At 39.4% G+C, this 19330-nt stretch overlaps 1 protein-coding gene across 36 annotated transcripts in view; it reads right to left on the reverse strand.

Moving 5' to 3' along the window:
- RIMS1 (regulating synaptic membrane exocytosis 1) overlaps positions 1-19330 on the reverse strand; it is a 469012-nt gene that overhangs the window by 348948 nt on the left and 100734 nt on the right. The gene's annotated exons all lie outside the window — the stretch shown is intronic.

Here is a 19330-nt window from a genome sequence, read left to right on the forward strand (position 1 = left end):
TAGAAACGATAAGGCAATATTCTCAACCCCACCATTATATGAAAGTTTAGATAGACTCTCCTATGTACCATATTGTATAAACTTCATCACTTGAAAATAATTATAAACCTAGAAAAGAGCAACTACTTATATTGTTAATCTACTGCTTATTCAGAGCTTTTACTCTTCAGGAGCTCAAAGGGGGGCATGGCCAGCTGGACTAATTTGTGGTTGTTTTGTCCTTTTTTACCAAAGACAAGGAAGAAGAAACAGAGACTTTCTACACTGATTGATTTCAACCCAGGAAGTCTTCCCATTTTAAAAAAAAGTATTCAACCAGAAGTCAAGCTGCCAATCACATCAAAATAGCAACACTCTTATTTATGTTTCTCTTCTGCATTTCATGAACTTTGGGCTTGAGAACAAACAGACCTCAACACAGATTCCACCTGGAGCTTTCCCTCTCCTCATGGTGCTGAAAACAATAACAAAAATGTAAATAAAGTCACAGAACAAAGAGGCCTTGAGAGACTTGAAGGCAAAATAGTGTTTTCTTCAAAATTTGAAGACTCGGACTCAAATACCTTTCTTTACAAAATATTCTGGTGCTGTAGCCACCAGAACATCCAGAAGCAACTCTATGTATGACGAATCAACATCTCAACTGATTTTATAAAATCCAATTTCTCCTTAACCATCTTCTGTGTATTTAGATAAGAAGAATCTGATAAAAGTGCATTTGCTCATCTAAATTCCAATTAGCAGTCCACTGAAAATAAAATGTAATTATTTAAAAATAAAAAAAGACCTGAGAGAGTGTCGGCCCAGCGTGTGGAAGTCCCAGGTTCGATTCCTGGCTAGGGCACACAGGAGAATTGCCCATATGCTTCTCCATGCTCTCCCCTGTACTTTCTCTCTATCTCTCTCTTTCCCTCCCACAGCCAAGGCTCCATTAGAGCAAAGTTGGCCTGGGCGCTGAGGATGGTTCCATGGCCTCCACCTCAGGTGCTAGAATGGCACCAATTGCAACAAAGCAATGCCCCAGATGTACAGAGAATCGTCCCCTAGTGCAGTGGTCCCCAACCTTTTTTGGGCCACGGACCGGTTTAATGTCAGAAAATATTTTCACGAACCGGCCTTTAGGGTGGAATGGATAAATGCACAAAATAAAATTATGCAACCAGCGTAAAAATTGTGGTATTTTTAAATATAATTGTCAAACTTACGAGACGAGTCAAGAGTGAGTCTTAGACGGATGTAACAGAGGAAATCTGGTCATTTTTAAAAATAAAATATCGTTCAGACTTAAATATAAATAAAACGGAAATAATGTATCAATATGTTATTTATTCTTTCTCTGTGGACTGGTACCAAATGGCCCACGGACCGGTACCGGTCCACAGCCATGGGGTTGGGGACCACTGCCCTAGTGGACATGCTAGGTGGATCACGGTTGGGTGCATGTGGGAGTCAGAGAAATACATAAATAAATAAATAAATAGGACTAAAGCATATTCTCTGGGTAAGCATTCCTATTGCAAACTGGTGCCTGTGGCTCCTTGGAGGTGAGAAAGACACAGCTCTGCCAGTCAGGGAAGCTGCTAGACTTCAGCATAATCTCCCTGGGTAACGCTGGGCAGGCATTCTAACTGGACCTCTATGAACCTCCATGTCACATCTTAAGCAAGGAGGTTGGACTGGATAATGCCTTAGCCAGTCAGAGAAAGACAAAATGCCATATGATTTCACTCATATGTGGAATCAAATGAACAAAATGTACTAAAGCAAAGTATAGACAGACTCATAGACAGAAAACAGACTGATAGCTGTTGGGTGGGACAGTGCTGGATGAGGGGTTTGAAACGAATGAGTAAAAGAGAATAACAACAGAAGAAAAAACTCATGGACGCAGACCACAAGGTGGTGACTGCAGGTGAAGTGGAAGAGGTTATGGGGGGATAAATGGTGATGAACAAAAACTTGACTTGGGGTGGTGAACACACAAAACAGTGTACATATAGTGTTGTCAAATTGTGTACCTGAAATATCTCTCACCCCAATAAATTTGATTTAAAAAATGTAATAAAAAATAAGCCACTTTATTCCATACTACTCTAGGAGTAAAGGATAATGAACCGGTTAACTTTATATGTGTTTTGGTGGCTAGAAGGAATTTCTTAATTCTGTAAATTCCCATTACAATTTATGTCACTTGCTCTATGACTTCCCTCAACTACTACAGTACTTTATGTGCTCCCCTGTTCCACCTTTTTTGTATATAAAATATCACAGGTTCTACTTTTCACTTGAGTGGTAGACTGAAACTCTGCTACTAAACTAACACCCTTGAAGGTAGGGATCTGGTCTGATACCCGATTCTTTTACAATATAGAGCCTAAGGCTTGGTACACAGCGTAGGCTTATCTTTGATGAGTAAATGAATGCTGAGTATGCTACACTCTCAACTTTGGGGATATTCATTATAGACTCAGTAATTTGTATGACCTAAAAAATGTACAAAGAACCTGGGTTTTAGGATGTACTACAAAAAACAAACAAACAAACAAAAAAAAACAAGGCATGGTCAAATAAATGGGAAGTAAATAGAACATTTAAAAAAACATATTCAGATGTTCTGGGTGAATTGACATAAAATTCTTCTATAAGTTTAAAGGGTTTTTTTTTTTAATATAAAAAGACAAGTGAGTCACTCTCAAAAATAAAGTCTGCAAATTAAAGGAAGTCATTTATAAAAATAAAGCAGTTACTATATTCCTTTCAGTATGGCTTGAAAAAAAGAAACCGAGATAAAAGAAATAGAATTTAGCTGAGGCTGGTAAATTTTTTTTTAATATTTTATTTATTGATTTTTTTTTAGAGAGAGAGGAGTGAGAGAGAGAGACCAAGAGAGAGAGAAGGGGGAGGAGCAGGAAGCATCAACTCCCATATGTGCCTTGACCAGGCAAGCCCAAGGTTTCAACCGGTGACCTCAGTGTTCCAGGTCGACGCTTTATCCCACTGCGCCACCACAGGTCAGGCCAAGGCTGGTAATTTTGACAGTGTAAAAAAAGAGACACATTGTTTTTCTCTGTATTCATTTTAGTTCTTTAAATATTATTTATGATCAATATGTAATATTTTGTACAGAAATATATATTTTTAATTTTAAAATGATTTTATTCATTTTAGAGAAGAGGGCGAGAGAGAGAGTGAAAAAGAGAGAGAGAGAGTAGGGAGAGAGAAGGTGGGAGGAGCAGGAAGGATCAACTCCTATATGTGTCTTGACCAGGAAAGCCCAGGGTTTCGAACTGGAGACCTCAGCATTCTAGATTGATGCTTTATCCACTGCGCCACCACAGGCCAGACAGAAATATATTTTAAAGTATTCTTAGATATGACAGCATTATGTATTATTTTAACAGTTTTAAATTATGTTTCATGAACCCTTATAAGACTATAGCCTAACAGTATTTTTTCTCTTCTTTTCCAAGTGAGAGGAGGGGAGATAGAGACACAGATTCCCACATGCATCCCAACCGTGATCAACCCAGCAAACCCTTGTCTGTGGCCAATGCTCTGCCCTTCTGGGCCCTGCTCACAACTGACTGGGAAGCGAACCCAGGACATCCACACACTGGGGCAGACACTCTACCTCTGAGCCAATGGGCTGGTCTAATATTATTAACACCTGCTATTATCTTAGAATATCACCATCAAACTTGGAACAAGCCCAGTCTTTACTGTACCCTGAAAGACCTGGCCTAGGTCTGCTCTTCCAGCCTCACCTTGGGTTCCTCTAACTCCACTTAGAGTGCTCTGGACACCCTGGACCAAAGAACACACTCCTTCCCACTTGGGAGTCTGCTGTTCCTCCTGCTGGTGACACCATGTTTCAGCTTTTCACAGACTGCTTCTTCTAATGTATCAGTTTCTAGGTCTCTCATAGAGGTCCTCTCTGATCTCCGTCTTTAAAGTGGTCCCCTCTGTTATTTTCTATCATAGCACTCTAATCATTCAATTCCTAGCTCTTGTCACATTCACTAATGATTTATCTATCTATCTATCTATTTATATGTGTATACAAATATATATCTATCCAGTTTTATTTGAGTGCCACCCTCTCTAGAGACAAAATCATGACAGCATAAGGCTTATCTGTCTGTTTACTGTCAGATTCCTGGCACCTCGCATGAGTGACTGGTAGTCAACAGCTGCTCAACATATATCTGTTGACTGAATCAATCAATCAATGATCACCATCAAATGTAATTCAGAACCTGTGGCTCAAATTCTTGTTCATTTGGAAGAAACTTATTGCAATTACTTGTTTTGTTTGTAATAAATTTCGGATACTAAGTGATAAAGGAAATTAAGTATAGAATGTGGCTCTATCTTTAAACATACTGTACTTGCAGAACAAAACAAAAATTTCATGCAAGCGAGGTAATAGTAAATGAATTTTCTTATATATGCATTTAAATGTATTTTAATCTGTACACATCAGTGTTTCAGTGGTCCAAACGATATGGTAGATGTTGTCAGGGAAGATTTCTAGAGTTTATTGAACTTGAGACAATAATGATGATGACAATAATAATTAACTAATATTGAGCATCTATTATGTGCTAGTTACTGTTCCAGAGACACCTTATTTTTAATTTCAGTCATTTTAATTACCCAAGTAATACATGCATATTATGACAATTCAAACAAGAGCGATGTTCAAGTAGACTCATCTTCTCTTCCTTCTCTCCAGTCTCACTTATATAATGAACCACTATTGACAAGTTTGAGGGTATTCTTCAATATTTCTTCCAATATTTATACACACTCTGGTATAGGATTCATACTGCGCTATTGGCAAATCAGCTGCTCAGAACCAGGATCCCTTTTGCTAGGCTTGTACCTGTGCTTTAACAGTTGTTTGTAATTGTTATAATTTGAATCAGTTCTGTTGAGACACATAGATATGATTGTGATGACTGGATCCTGTATGTTGATGATAGCATATCAAAAATTCAATTAAGATGTATTTTTGATATGCTTTCTAATAACAGATATAATAATATAAAAATAGGAATAGCAATGGCTAATATTTACTATAAGTTTGTTATGGGCCAGCCACAGTGCCAAGTTTATCAAGGTTTCCCCACTGGACAGGTAAAGATGTTTGATTATTTTAGTAGTTGTGAATGATTAAAAGGATTCCAAGGCAGGGCAGGACAATAAGTTAATCATTTTTCTATTGGTGAATGTTCCAATTTGTTGCATTACATATCCTTGTACACATATTGCCACACACTGCCACTGTATTTCTCTGTCAGAAATATTTTCATAAATGGGATAACTAGGTCAATGGGATTTTTAAAGTGTTCTAAGAAATCGGATGCAATTTTGAGAACAGGAATATGATAAAGGCACGGCGACAAGAAACAACATGATGGGCCTATGTTATAATCAGAAACTCAGGCCCAGTAGAGGCAGTAGAATAATTTGGCAGATTACTGAAGGCAGGCTAGTCTGGACCTTGCTGTGAAGTAGAAGAATTTTAGATTTGCTGCTCTAGGAAGCAAAGAACCATTTATAATTATTATAGTAACATTTGCAGTAATGAGGCAAATGATTAAGCAACCTTTCAGAACTGGAAGGAAAAAAGTCCAGTGGTCTGCTGCCCCACACATCTTCTCGCCTGAGCACGGTGTTCTCTTCCAGACCGTATGGACTCTGGCGGTCTTAGTTTCCTCAGAAACTCCTTGAGTAACAGAACTAGAACAACCCACTTTTCAAATGCAAATGCTTTCTCATTAACTCAAAACTGCTTCTTTCATTAAGTTTGAGAACTATAACGACAGCAAAAGCCCTCTGAGGGCACAATCAATGACACACCACAGGCAACTTCTTATTCCCAGCCCTTTTTTCTCTTGTCACAGGTTGAAGCCAGTGAGGCTGCTGGGGCAATCAACTTTGAGCCTTGGACAAAAAAGCACACATCTGTCCCTGTTTGAATAGCTTTGTTTTCCATCTTAGCAGATACTCCTGGAGTGATAAATGACATCCTGCATCCTTCCTCAACCAATAAGTCCAACCAAGGGTGGTCTTATGTTAACACAAAAGGTCAAGCCTCCAAATCTCTATGTTGCTTGGTATTTCACATAGGTCCCTTGATTTATTTAACTTCAGTTCTAACATAAAAATTGGCCCATCAGAAAAAATGTGGAGTTTGAAGTGGAAGCAAGATAATCCATCATCTCCATCATGCACAATATCTAACCACTCCGTCTGTTTTTTACTATTTTTACTTCTGCCTACTATGTAAATATTAATGTACACTATGGATCTATCTTTTGCCCTCTTCTTCAAATATTTTATAGGTGATCTCACATACTCTCAAGACATCAATATCATTTTTGAGTCAAGGACTCCAAAATTTCCAAACCCAAATTTTCTCTGACTTCCAGGACCACAGTTACAATTCCTATTAGAGACCTTCACTGAGTTGAAAGCAGTCTCACTCAGCAGTGACACTGCATGGTGGTTCATGGCCATTGTCTATTCCAATTGGTTGGTACCCTATTTAACTCCTAGTGCCCATTCTGTACTGGTGCCTAAAAGTATTTTCTTTTTTTTTTTTTTTTTTTTTTTTAAATTTTTATTTATTCATTTTAGAGAGGAGAGGGAGAGGGAGAGAGAGAGAGAGAGAGAAAGAAGGGGGGAGGAGCTGGAAGCATCAACTCCCATATGTGCCTTGACCAGGCAAGCCCAGGGTTTCGAACCGGCGACCTCAGTGCTCCAGGTCGACGCTTTATCCACTGCGCCACCACAGGTCAGGCTAAAAGTATTTTCATATCATGCCAGGTCACAACATTTCAAACTTAGCATGTCCCAAACAGAAGTTCTCAATTGTTCTTACTGTTCCCAAACTATTGTTCATCTTATATCAATATTTCTCTCTCAGCTAATGGCATCGCCATCAACTCTATTGCTCAAGCAAAAACTTGAGTCATTTCTATTTTCTCCTCATTTAACATCTATATCCAGTGATCGTGTATAGTTGTTCTCTCTCCAGATTTTTATTTATATTCAGGCTTTCATCTCTATGGCCAGGCACTATCACATTCTCGGTTCACAGATTGTCATCAGTCATCTGGCCAAGCGTCTTAGCTTCTTATCTGGTTTCCTTCATTCAAACATCTCCATTCTTTAAACTATTTCCCACGTAGCCCCTAAAGTCACCTTTATAAAACACCAGTCTTACCATGTCATTTCAAATTGCACAAAATTATTTCCTGATTACATCCAACAAAAGTTCTAAAAATAATGTTGGATAAGGAATAAGAAAGAATAGCAATTCAGATATTACTTGATAAATAAAACAAAACATTCTTATTATGATCTATTCGCTGAGTCAAACACTATGCACATCATGACATCAAAACCTGATAAGCCTCTACTGGTATGGTAGGCAGTTAGGCATGAGCAGAGCAAGGACCATGGGCCAATTACAGAAGGTCCTCAGGGCAGAAAGTCCCATACACCTAACAATGGACAGAACTGGCAAAGCAAGTATTGAAGACAAGTATTAATCAGGACCTCACACCTGAGACTCCTTTTAGTCCCCTAGATATCCCACATCATGCGGGTCACATATTCCTCCTGACCTTTTCTTCCATGGCATGTAGCTAGTTATGCTGTAAGACCCCCACACCTTAGACAAGAACAAGGGCGCTAGAGGCAAGTCCTACCTGACTTCCATATAAGTACAGAAAATAATGGGACAGGCCCTGACAAGTCAACTCAAAAGAGAAAGCAGTTAATTACCCTCAACCCCCAAAGGGGATAAAAAGAGACCTATCCCACACCCCAGACCAGCCCTTCAGCCACCCGCTCAAAACTTTCTATCCAAAGTACTTTTGCTTTGCTTTCTGAATAAAATTTCTCCTGCAAGTTTGAGTCTTGGCTTTGAATTTTACTCCTAGTCAGAATTCAAGTCCTAAGGTCTACTTTTGTTATTTACACCAGTAATATTAAACATCATAGCAAAAACTGTAGTAGTTAGGGTTAACAGATATAGGATGCCTAGTTAAATTCGAACCAATGAATAACAAATACTTTTTTTTAAATCTTGTTTTTATTAATTTTAATGCAGTGACAATGATAAATCAGGGTACATATGTTCTGAAAAAAATCTCCAGATTATTTTGACATTTGACTATGCTGCATACCTCTTACCCAAAGTCAAATTGTCTTCCGTCACCTTCTATCTGGTTTTCTTTGAGCCCCTCCCCTCCCCCTACCCCCTCTCTCTCCTTTCTCACCCCCTCCCCACCCCTCCACCCCACCCCCTGTTACCATCACACTCTTGTCCATGTCTCTAAGTCTCATTTTTATGTCCCATCTATGTATGGAATCATATAGTTCTTAGTTTTTTCTGATTTACTTACTTCACTCCCTATAATGTTATCAAGGTCCATCCAAGTTATTGTAAATGATCCGATGTCATCATTTCTTATGGCTGAATAGTATTCCATAGTATATATGTACCAAAGCTTTTTAGTCCACTCGTCCTCTGACGGACACTCGGGCTGTTTCCAGATCTTCGCTATTGTAAACAAAGCTGCCATAAAAATGGGGGTACATTTCTCCTTCTGGAACCGTTCTATGGTGTTCTTGGGGTATATTCCTAAAAGTGGGATAGCTGGGTCAAAAGGCAGTTTGATTTTCAATTTTTTGAGGAATCTCCATACTGTTTTCCACAGAGGCTGCACCAGTCTGCATTCCCACCAGCAGTGTAGGAGGGTTCCCTTTTCTCCACATCCTCGCCAGCACTTATTCTGTGTTGTTTTGTTGATGAGTGCCATTCTGACCGGTGTGAGGTGATATCTCATTGTGGTTTTAATTTGCATTTCTCTATGGACAACTGATATTTGACAAATGAGGTAAGGGCATACAATGGAGTAAAGACAGCCTCTTCAACAAATGGTGTTGGGAAAATTGGACAGCAATCTGCAAAAAAATGAAACTAGACCACCAACTTATACCATTCACAAAAATAAACTCAAAGTGGATAAAAGACTTAAATGTAAACCGTGAAACCATAAGCATCTTAGAAGAAAACATAGGCAGTAAGCTCTCCGACATCTCTCGCAGCAATATATTTGCTGATTTATCTCCACGGGCAAGTGAAATAAAAGAAAGGATAAACAAATGGGACTATATCAAACTAAAAAGCTTTCGCACAGCCAAAGACAATAAGAACAGAATAAAAAGACAAACTACACAATGGGAGAACATATTTGACAGTATGTCTGATAAGGGGTTAATAACCAAAATTTATAAAGAACTTGTAAATCTCAACACCAGGAAGACAAACAATCCAATCAAAAAATGGGCAAAAGAGATGAATAGACACTTCTCCAAAGAGGACATACAGATGGCCAATAGGCATATGAAAAAATGCTCAACATCACTAATCATTAGAAAAATGCAAATAACAAATACTTTTTTAGTAAAAGTATGTCTCACGTATTGCATGGGACACACATTAGAAAAATATTATTTACCTGAAAGTCAAATTTTTATTTGCTAAATCTGGCAATCCTAAATTTAACAAATGGTGACATATGCTAAAATAAAGTTATTTACACTACAGAATTACTACAAAGAGGAAAGACTATCTCTCTCTGGGAGGCCTAGAAAGTCTTTGGGAAGGAGTGACACCAGCTAAAGTGATTAAGAGGAGTTTCCTGAGTGTACAGCATGCGTGTGTGTGTGTGTGTGTGTGTGTGTGTGTGTGTGTGTATTTCAGACAGCGTAAGGACACTCCAGGCAGAGAAGAAAGCATTTACTGAAGCAGGAAGAAAGAACCGACAGAACGTATCTGCAGTGCTGTTTTGATAAATGCACTATAGCTTCTCCAAAACAAATGAACAAAAACAAAAGTGCTGATTTACAGAGTTTGCCTATTTTTATGGTGTAAACACTCCCATGACAAAATCCCAAGGCCGATCTCAAATAATAAATGTGATGTCACTTCAGTGTAAGTAGATATGGTACAATAAGTGCTACTGTAATATTTCTATAATACATTACTTCTATTAGGCAGATACACTGGATGTGAATAATTCAAGAGCATAAATAGTGACATGTAGCAAAATAATTAGGACATGGTGAATTTTGAGTACTTACTACATTTTTAAAATATAATATACCTAATAGTAAGTACATAATATAATATTAAATAGCTTGAAAATTTGTGGCTTGACCGTGCGGTGGCGCAGTGGATAAAGCATCAGACCGGGACACGGAAGACCCAGGTTCAAAACCCTAAGGTTGCCAGCTTGAGTGTGGGCTCATCTATCTGGCTTGAGCAAGGCTCACCAGCTTAAGCCCAAGCTCGCTGGCTTGAGCAAGGGGTCTCTTGGTCTGCTGGAGCCCCCACTCAATGCACATATGAGAAAGCAAGCAATGAACAACTAAGGTGCTGCAACAAAGAACTGATGCTTCTCATCTTTCTCCCCTCCTGTCTGTTCCTATCTGTCCCTCTCTCTATTTCTCTCTATCTCTATTACAATAAATAAATAAATAGCTTGAAAATTTAAGAGTCGGCTTTCAGGAGCTGGTATGGGCCGTCTCTAAGCACCTTATTGTCTGTTGATAAACTTTAAGTCTGCATTGGTAAAGTATAAATGTTTGCGTAAAGGAGGGTAAGGTGGGAATGTAATAAATAGAGATGCAGTCTGGGCAATGGAAGGTGTTAGGAATCCCTTTATAACAACCCCATAGCTTATATATTGATAGACATGTGATCGATAGATAGATAGATAGATAATGATGAAGACAGATAGCTAGATAGACAGACACTAAAGATTTCCCCACCAAAAGTAGCAGATTCAACTTAAAAAGTGATCTACTAGGCCCTGGCCGATTGGCTCAGTGGTAGAGCATCGGCCTGACGTGCAGGAGTCCCGGGTTCGATTCCTGGCCAGGGCACACAGGAGAAGTGCCCATCTGCTTCTCCACCCCTCCCCCTCTCCTTCCTCTCTGTCTCTCTCTTCCCCTCCCGCAGCCAAGGCTCTTTTGGAGCAAAAGTTGGCCCGGGCACTGAGGATGGCTCTGTGGCCTCTGCCTCAGGCGCTAGAGTGGCTCTGGTTGAACAGAGCAATGGACCAGATGGGCAGAGCACCGCCCCCTGGTGGACATGCCGGGTGGGTCCCGGTTGGGTGTATGCGGGAGTCTGTCTGACTGCCTCCCTGTTTCCAGCTTCAGAAAAAAGAAAAAAAAAGTGATCTACTAACCCTGTGCAATAAAATGAAAGGGCAACTGGAGTCAAAGGTCTGAGAAATAACTGCATCATTTACTGGAAACCAGTTTGAGCATCCGTTTTCCCAAAGCAAAAATATAGAAAATAATGCCTTTCTCCTTGGAGAGAAAATTAACTGAGGTTTTAATAAAGTGAGGGCTTTGTAAAACAATAATTGCCAGATAAAAATCCAATTTAGTATCACTGTGGATCCCACACAGCTTTCCAGGAGTACGTACATTTGTTGCTTCTGTACAAGGTAGAAACACACCCTTTTTTCTCCCCATTGATTTGAGAGAGAGAGACAGAGAGAGACAGAGAGAGAGAGAGACGGGGGGGAGAAAAAGGAAAGGGGAGAGAGAGACAGAGAGAGACAGAGAGAGAGAGACAGAGAGAGAGAGACGGGGGAGAGAAAGGAAAGGGGAGGGAGAGACAGAGAGAGACAGAGAGAGAGAGAGAGAGATGGGGGAGAGAAAGGAAAGGGGAGAGAGAGACAGAGAGAGAGAGAGAGAGATGGGGGAGAGAAAGGAAAGGGGAGAGAGAGACAGAGAGAGAGAGAGAAGCATCAACTTGATCCACTTAGTTGTTCCATTTTTAGTTGTGCACTCACTGATTGCTTCTTGTACGTGCACTGACTGGGAATGGAACCTGTAACCTCCGTGTGCTGGGACGATGCTTTATCCACCAAGCCTCCCATACCGGGCCCCCTTATTTCTATGGTGAAGCTCCAGCAATAGTTCTTACATTTTCCCCTCCTGTTCCATCAAATATCATTCCTCTTTACATTTGCTTTGAGTCCTTCTGGGCATGTTCACAACATTTACCTCCTATTTTCCTTTCTTTCATTCATGCAATACTTAGAGTTTCAGAATAGAGATACCTTCATCTAGTTCAGACATAAATACATTGCATAAATCTAAATATGTTTTTTTTAAGTTTATTTTTTTTAAGTTATTCATTTTTAGAGAGGAGAGAGAGGGGGAGAGAGAGAGACAGAGAGGGAGAGAGAGGAGAGAGAGACAGAGAGAGAGAAGTGGGGAGGAGCTGAAAGCATCAACTCCCATATGTGCCTTGACCAGGCAAGCCCAGGGTTTCGAACCGGCGACCTCAGCATTTCCAGGTCGACGCTTTATCCACTGTGCCACAACAGGTCAGGCCATTGCATAAATCTAATGTTAGGTTATAAATACAATCTCCTTGTCTCTAATACATTCTGATCAAAACTGCTTAAAATGATCAACAGCAGTTTATAATTAATCAACTAATAAGTAAAATTAACATCTTTTATGAGTTTGGGCATGTTGCTAAAAAGCATACAGAAACCTGTGAGCAAGAGAGACATAATAGAAATGAACAAAGAAAAGGAAATGCCAGGAAAACTGGACAACAGATTTATTGGCAATAGCAAAGCAAAATATGTTTTTGAATCAGAAAGTAATATGATGAAAATAGAATTTAAGAAAGAATATCTTTGGCCCTGACTGGTAGGCTCAGTGGATAGAGTGTCAGCCCAGTTTATGGATGGCCTGGTTCGATTCTGAGTCAGGGTACACAGGAGAAGCAACCATCTGCTTCTCTTCCCCTCCCTATTCCCCTTCTCTCTCTCTCCCCCTCCCATACCCTGTGGCTTGACTGTTTTGAGTGTCAGCCTGGGTGCTGAGGATAGCTTGATTGGTCCCAGCATCACCATCTTAGGCGCTAAAAATAGCTTAGTTGATTGGAGCATCAGCCCCAGACAGAGGTTGCTGGGTGGAATCCAGTCGGTATCTCTCCTCCTTTCACTTAAAATTAAATAAAAGAACATCTTTAAAGTATACATAAGATAGTGTGCTGTGTAATTAGTGGCTTTGTATCTGTCCTTAAATTTTATATATAATTTACTGCACATAACTTTCATATACATAGTAAATATATAATTTGCACAGTAAAATAGTAAAAGAAAAAATTAAGTTCATGTTAATAATAATAAAAGCTCTTTGGTTCTGACCATACAATACTGAGCTTTTCTCTGTATAACTTAACCTCTAAATTTAATATTTTATTGAAAGACAGAATGGGAGAGCATGAGCACGCTGCACGTGATTCCATTTTGGCTCCAGTCTCTCTTAGGAATCACTGACCCTCTTCTACAAGAATGAGGGAGAAAAAGAATGGACAGAGCTCATACACTAACAGCAGATCTAAGATATATACACAACTAAGAGTGGGAAGGACTATGTCCTTTGAGTAAGACAGGTATAACAAAAGTTCAGAGAAAGAAGAAATTCTGGTGGGATGGTTGATCAGGTAAGTTTTGAAGAAAATTACATGTGAGCAGACTTAAAAGTGGGGTGGGCGAGAAAATTAGATCCTGAAACTAGTAGGGATAAGAGCTCAAGAGAGAGAAAGGAGTGAAGAGCATCTTCAGTGGGTAAGGACTAATGCAATTTTGTAAGACATGTGGCCCAGGGAAGGCAGTGTCCGCGGTAAGACAGCCAGGCACTAGAGAGTTTATTCCTGGGCTAGTAAGCCTGGAGGCCTCTGGGAAGGTAGCTGCTCCCACCCAAGCGGGGTGGGATGGTTGAGAGCGGCGAGAGGAGACAAAAAGGCCAATTAGGTTTCCAACTCCAAGGAAAAGAGAAAAAGAGTCTGAAATAAGAGTATGGTAGTGAGAATGGAAAGAAGGAACAGATGTGAGAGAGGAGTCAGAATTAGAGCTGAGAGGACACAATGACACTGCATGTAGGAGCATAAGGAAGGGGGGGCTGAAATGACTCAGGGGTTTCCCGTCTGGAATACTGGGAGAACAGAAGGGGCAGGAATAGGAGAGAAAAAGTGAAGAAGGGTGCGTGTGCGTGACTGTGCATGTGCTGGGTGGGATGTGATGTGGGAAACACGAGCTCACTTCTGTCTTATTTGGGACCAAGCAACACACTACTCGAGTGTCCTCAGGAGGAGACACTGTGTTTGCTGCTGGGAACCGTACAATGGTAAAAAGATCCTCCTTTGTTAAAAGCAAAAAATTAAAGGGCAACCAATCAATTTCAGAAAACCTAAATTTTATTTTAATTCATACACACACACCCAGAAAAAATATATATAACCCAAAGTCACTTTTTCCAAGCCTGAACTTTTCTTACAAATATGGCCCAAGACTATCCCCTGAGCTATTGTAGCAAATGACACTGGACAGGACCAGTCCAACTATTTTGATACTTCTAAGGCTTCAGAGGATAACAGATGGTGGAAATAGCTCTCTGGCATTGTATAGAAAATCAGAGTTAGAAAAATTAAAGGGAAAAATCATTCTCCTCCTTGATTCTCCACATTTTTTACTTTTTGATGTTTATCAGCTCAGTTTACCATTCGCAATAAAGGTGATAACATAATCCATCTTGGAAACAGCTGTCAATTGGTACTCACTATTCAAATAAAATTAAAGCATAGTCCAAATCAAAGTACAGCAGTTTATATCAAGTTCCAATGATCGAGCATAGTACAGTGTATCATAGTAGAATAACCGCTTTCATAAAATACAGCCTCTCCCTTCAAGAAGCAAACACAGCAGGTGGTAAGACAAGATACAAACAAAATTTTTAACCTGACCAGGCAGTGGCACAGTGGATAGAGCATCGGACTGGGATGCCGAGGACCCAAGTTCGAGACCCCGAGGTCGCCAGCTTGAGCGCGGGCTCATCTGGTTTGAGCAAAAGCTCACTGACTTGGACCCAAGGTCGCTGGCTCAAGCAAGGGGTTACTCAGTCTGCTAAAGGCCTGCAGTCAAGGCACATATGAGAAAGCAATCAATGAACAACTAAGGTGTCGCAATGCGCAACAAAAAACTAATGATTGATGCTTCTCATCTCTCTCCCTTTCTGTCTGTCTGTCCCTGTCTATCCCTCTCTGACTCTCTATCTCTGTAAAAAAAAAGATACAAACAAAATTTTTAAAGTTAATGAAGTATTTCTTTTTTTTTTGAAAATCAACTAAAGCAACGAAAAAAAACATGTCCCAAGGGCAGGACATGATTTGTTAACAAGTGACTAGTATACTTTTACAGTATTGCAACAGTTCGTCTTTAAATTAAATAGCAACCCCCTTTTATGTAAGCAAAATGCATAAGAGCTTGCTTGATTCATATATTTATAAAAATTAGCAAGAGTCTGTAGTGCAGTTGGTTGTCATGTGGCTATTAACCAGAAGGTTAGCAGCTCAGGTCACCCAGGTGTCATTCTTGCCCTGGCCTATTGGCTCAGAGGTAGAACATCGCCCCTGCACGTGGATGTCCTGAATTCGATTTCCAGTCAGGGCACACAGGAGAAGTGACCATCTGCTTCTCCACCCCTCCCCCCTTCCTTTATCTTTTTCTCTCTCTTCCATGGCTCAATTTGAGCAAGTTGGCCCAGGGCACTGATGATGGCTTCTTGGCCTCTGCCTCAGGTGCTAAAAACAAAAAATGGCTAGGTTGCTGAGCCACAGAGCAACTGGCCCCCCAAATGGGCAGAACATTGTCCCTTAGTGGGCTTGCCAGATGGATTCTGGTCAGGGTGCATGCAGGAGTCTGTCTCTGCCTTTTCTCGTCTTACTAAAAATAAATAAGTAAGTAATAAATAAATAAGATGCAGGAGGTTACTGACAGAAATTTTGTACATTCTTCTAGGATCTAGGTCTACAAAATTTTACATCCTCCATAACTTTGTTCCAACTTAGGGTGAATACCACACAGAGAGTGACTTACACATTGATTATGTATTATGCCCAACATAATCCCAACTACACTGAATTCTTTGAATCAAGAACTCTATGACATTCTTGTCTTCTAATCCTTCTAGAGCGTAGCTCAGGATTGAACAAGAAGCTAAATATCAGTCGATCCTGACCTGGATCACTGGGATGGATCACCAGGCGTGACTGCCTCTGAAGAAGTTTGAAGCACAGGCTCATGGGGTTAGACCACCTGGCTTCAAATCCTGGCTTCACTATTAGTGGTACAAGTGCATAGGCAAGTAATTTACATATTTGTGCCTCAGTTTCCTTACTTGTAAAATGAATATGATAATGGTATTTTGTGAAGTTTTGTGAGGGTTAAATGCACATAAAGTACCTAAAACAAAATAGGCTATAATTGCAGTCATGTAGTTACTGCAGCAGATAGAGAACTGCAAAGAGCTAAAGCGAGACACTCTCTGCCCCAACTTCATGCATAATAAAAGTTGCTGAGTGGTTAAAAATTTAGATGCGTGTTCTTTCCCTTCTTAATGCTCCAACATGAAATAGTTCTCTACATTGTGCGCAAGTCTGCCTTCCTGCGGATCCCCCTAAGACACTGGAAAAGAAGTACGTATTTTAGGGAATATAATTCCCTAGAGCTACATGTCTTTTCCACATACTTTTTTTTTTTTTTCATTAACTTGCCTAAGAAAATTCACAGGCTCAAATTCTTGGACATTTTTTCCGAGTCTTTCCTTTTTCTTGTTCCTTTCTTTGCTACACTTCCTCTGCTACAGTCACAAAACCCTGCTGCTTTCTCCTCCAGATTCCTCTCTCATCCATTTCCTCTAGAACCTACCATTATTCTTACTATTATTAGCTATGTCTAGTCTATTTTAGTCACCTACTAATTGGTCTCTTTCTCTCCAGGAATGCCCTATTATCATCCATCATGCAAACTTCTGAAAAATTTATCATCGTAAAATGTTCCTTCCAACTGGGTACCTCCAGGTTCACACACTTTCATGTCTTCCTTCAGATCAAAACCAGTTTCCTGAGCCTGTCCTTCAAGGATATTTATAAACTGAGCCTAACCTTCCTTTATAGGTTTACATCCCCCAATTCTTTTGCCAAATATGCTTCTCAAACCACATTATATTCAATGCTCCTTGCATAATTGCTTCATTCTCACTCTGCACTTTTTACCCAAGTCATATTCTTAGTCAGAAATGCCCTGATGTGCCTGCCTAATTACAACTCCTTCATGAAGGAGAGCTAAACTCTTCTTTTCCCACTATAGATTTACAGATTCAAGACCACCTCAGCTATAATTACTTTTATATTTGGTACACCCCCTCTTGGAGGAAATTACATTTTAAGTAATTCATTTCACTTTTGTTGTTTACCTGAAGTGTAAGCAATCTTTTATACCTACATGGCCACCAACTTATCCAATCTACCCATTCATGTATCCGTCCATCCATCCATCCATCCATCCATCCAACCAACCAACCATCCACTTCTCATCTTCCACAATTAAACTGAGAGCAGATTATATACCTAACATTGGGGGAGGTAGAGAGTAGGAGTTTCTTTCCCTTATCCCCTAATTTAGTATAGTATTTGGAACATAGCTTATGCTTAGCAAATATTTTTAAAAGAATTACAGAAAATCAAGGAGCATAAATCATTAGCATAAATATGATAAAATGGAAGTATTACTGGCTCTAACAAGTTTTCCTGACCTCTAATTTTGAGTTAGATTTTTCTGTGCCTTCATGGCCATGTCTAAATTCTTTCACACCCTATAATCTCTGTAATTATAACTTTGTTTACTTTTCTGTTCACTTACGTGTCACCTTAATGAAGCTATCTTATCTTCAATATTTTCTTAAGTCTGTAATATTTCTTGAATAAATGAGCAAAAATGAATAAATAAATGTCAAAATATCAGCTGTATATGTGGGTCATTTGAAAATAATGGAAATCTTATTTAATATGACCCAGAGTTAAATAATACTTGAAAGGTCTGCTTCAATATGTCATGTTCTGACACAGTCTAACCAATGACCTCAATTATATATATTTCTAGTGATACTATCTAATATCACTAAAGCTATCCTAGACATAGTCACAATGTTTAATATTTGTTGTATGTATTATAGATGAGTGTATTCACTTATCTACCAAAATTGCTTTTTACTAAATAAACATTAATTTGCTGCATAAATTGCCCAAGGTCCTGGCTATGGTCTTTTCTTTTAATTTAACACCTCCTTCTAATTCCAGTGCAGAAGCAGTGGGTAGAGACTCTCCTTTGGCTATAAGCTTTCTGTTTTTACACAACCATCTATTTTCCTGGCACGGACCACTCTCATCTTAGACAAAGGCTGGGGAAAAGCAGAGGAAACAGCAGTGATTCGCAGAGGAACCAGGCTGGGCCCCAAGGCAGAGCAACATCCTCATAAAAATGTTGCCAATATTTATTTCCCTTTGCATTCACTGTGCATGAGTTTTGGAAGAGAAGTCCATTTCAGTGATACTGATATTAATTTTGATTTATGGAATTATCGCTCACCACAGCTAAACTTTAGTTTTATTAAGCATCTCACTGGTACATGCCAGTGGTTCTGAATCAGGAGAGAATGTCAGGATAACTTGCGGAAATTTTCCCAATATACATTTCCTGGCCTCCCTGCTGAAACACAATGTGGAGCATTAGATATATGATGGGGTAGTGTGAGGTGGGGTGTGTCATTTCTAAAAGAGCCCCAGTGCCTTTTCATATCACTTTCTTCAAGAAGAAACAGTAACAGATAAGAAACGATACAGCTGTATATTTTGACTAATTTGGCCAAAAAATATGTTTTTCAAATCTTGCTAATATGAGCACACTATAAGAGCTTGGTAAATATTTGTTAAATGGGTGAAATAATGAATAATATAGAGGTTATCCATTATGATTTTAATAGCACATGTGAATAGTTTATAGATCCTATCCACGACTCTTTTATGTACTTTTCTAATTTACCCTCAAAGATTCCTAAGGTAACTAGAAATAATATTGTTCCCATTTTCCAGATGAGAAAACTAAGATTTAAGAAAGTAAAACACCAATGTCACTTAGCAAGTGAACATCACAACAAGAACTAAAAATATATGGTTTAACTCTTAAAGCTAGCGTTTACCCATTTCTCCCTGAGGAATTGCAAAATTCTTCTTCTTGATAATAGTATAGATTATCTGCATATTTTGAATCTATTCTGTAATATACCTGGATTTCAGACCTAGATATGCTCCTTTCCTGCTTGGTGACCACAGTGCAAGTCATTACCAAGGTCTGTGTCTTGTCTCCCATGTGTA

The sequence above is a fragment of the Saccopteryx leptura genome, chromosome 1 (assembly GCF_036850995.1).
Source record: "Saccopteryx leptura isolate mSacLep1 chromosome 1, mSacLep1_pri_phased_curated, whole genome shotgun sequence".
NCBI lineage: Eukaryota > Metazoa > Chordata > Mammalia > Chiroptera > Emballonuridae > Saccopteryx > Saccopteryx leptura.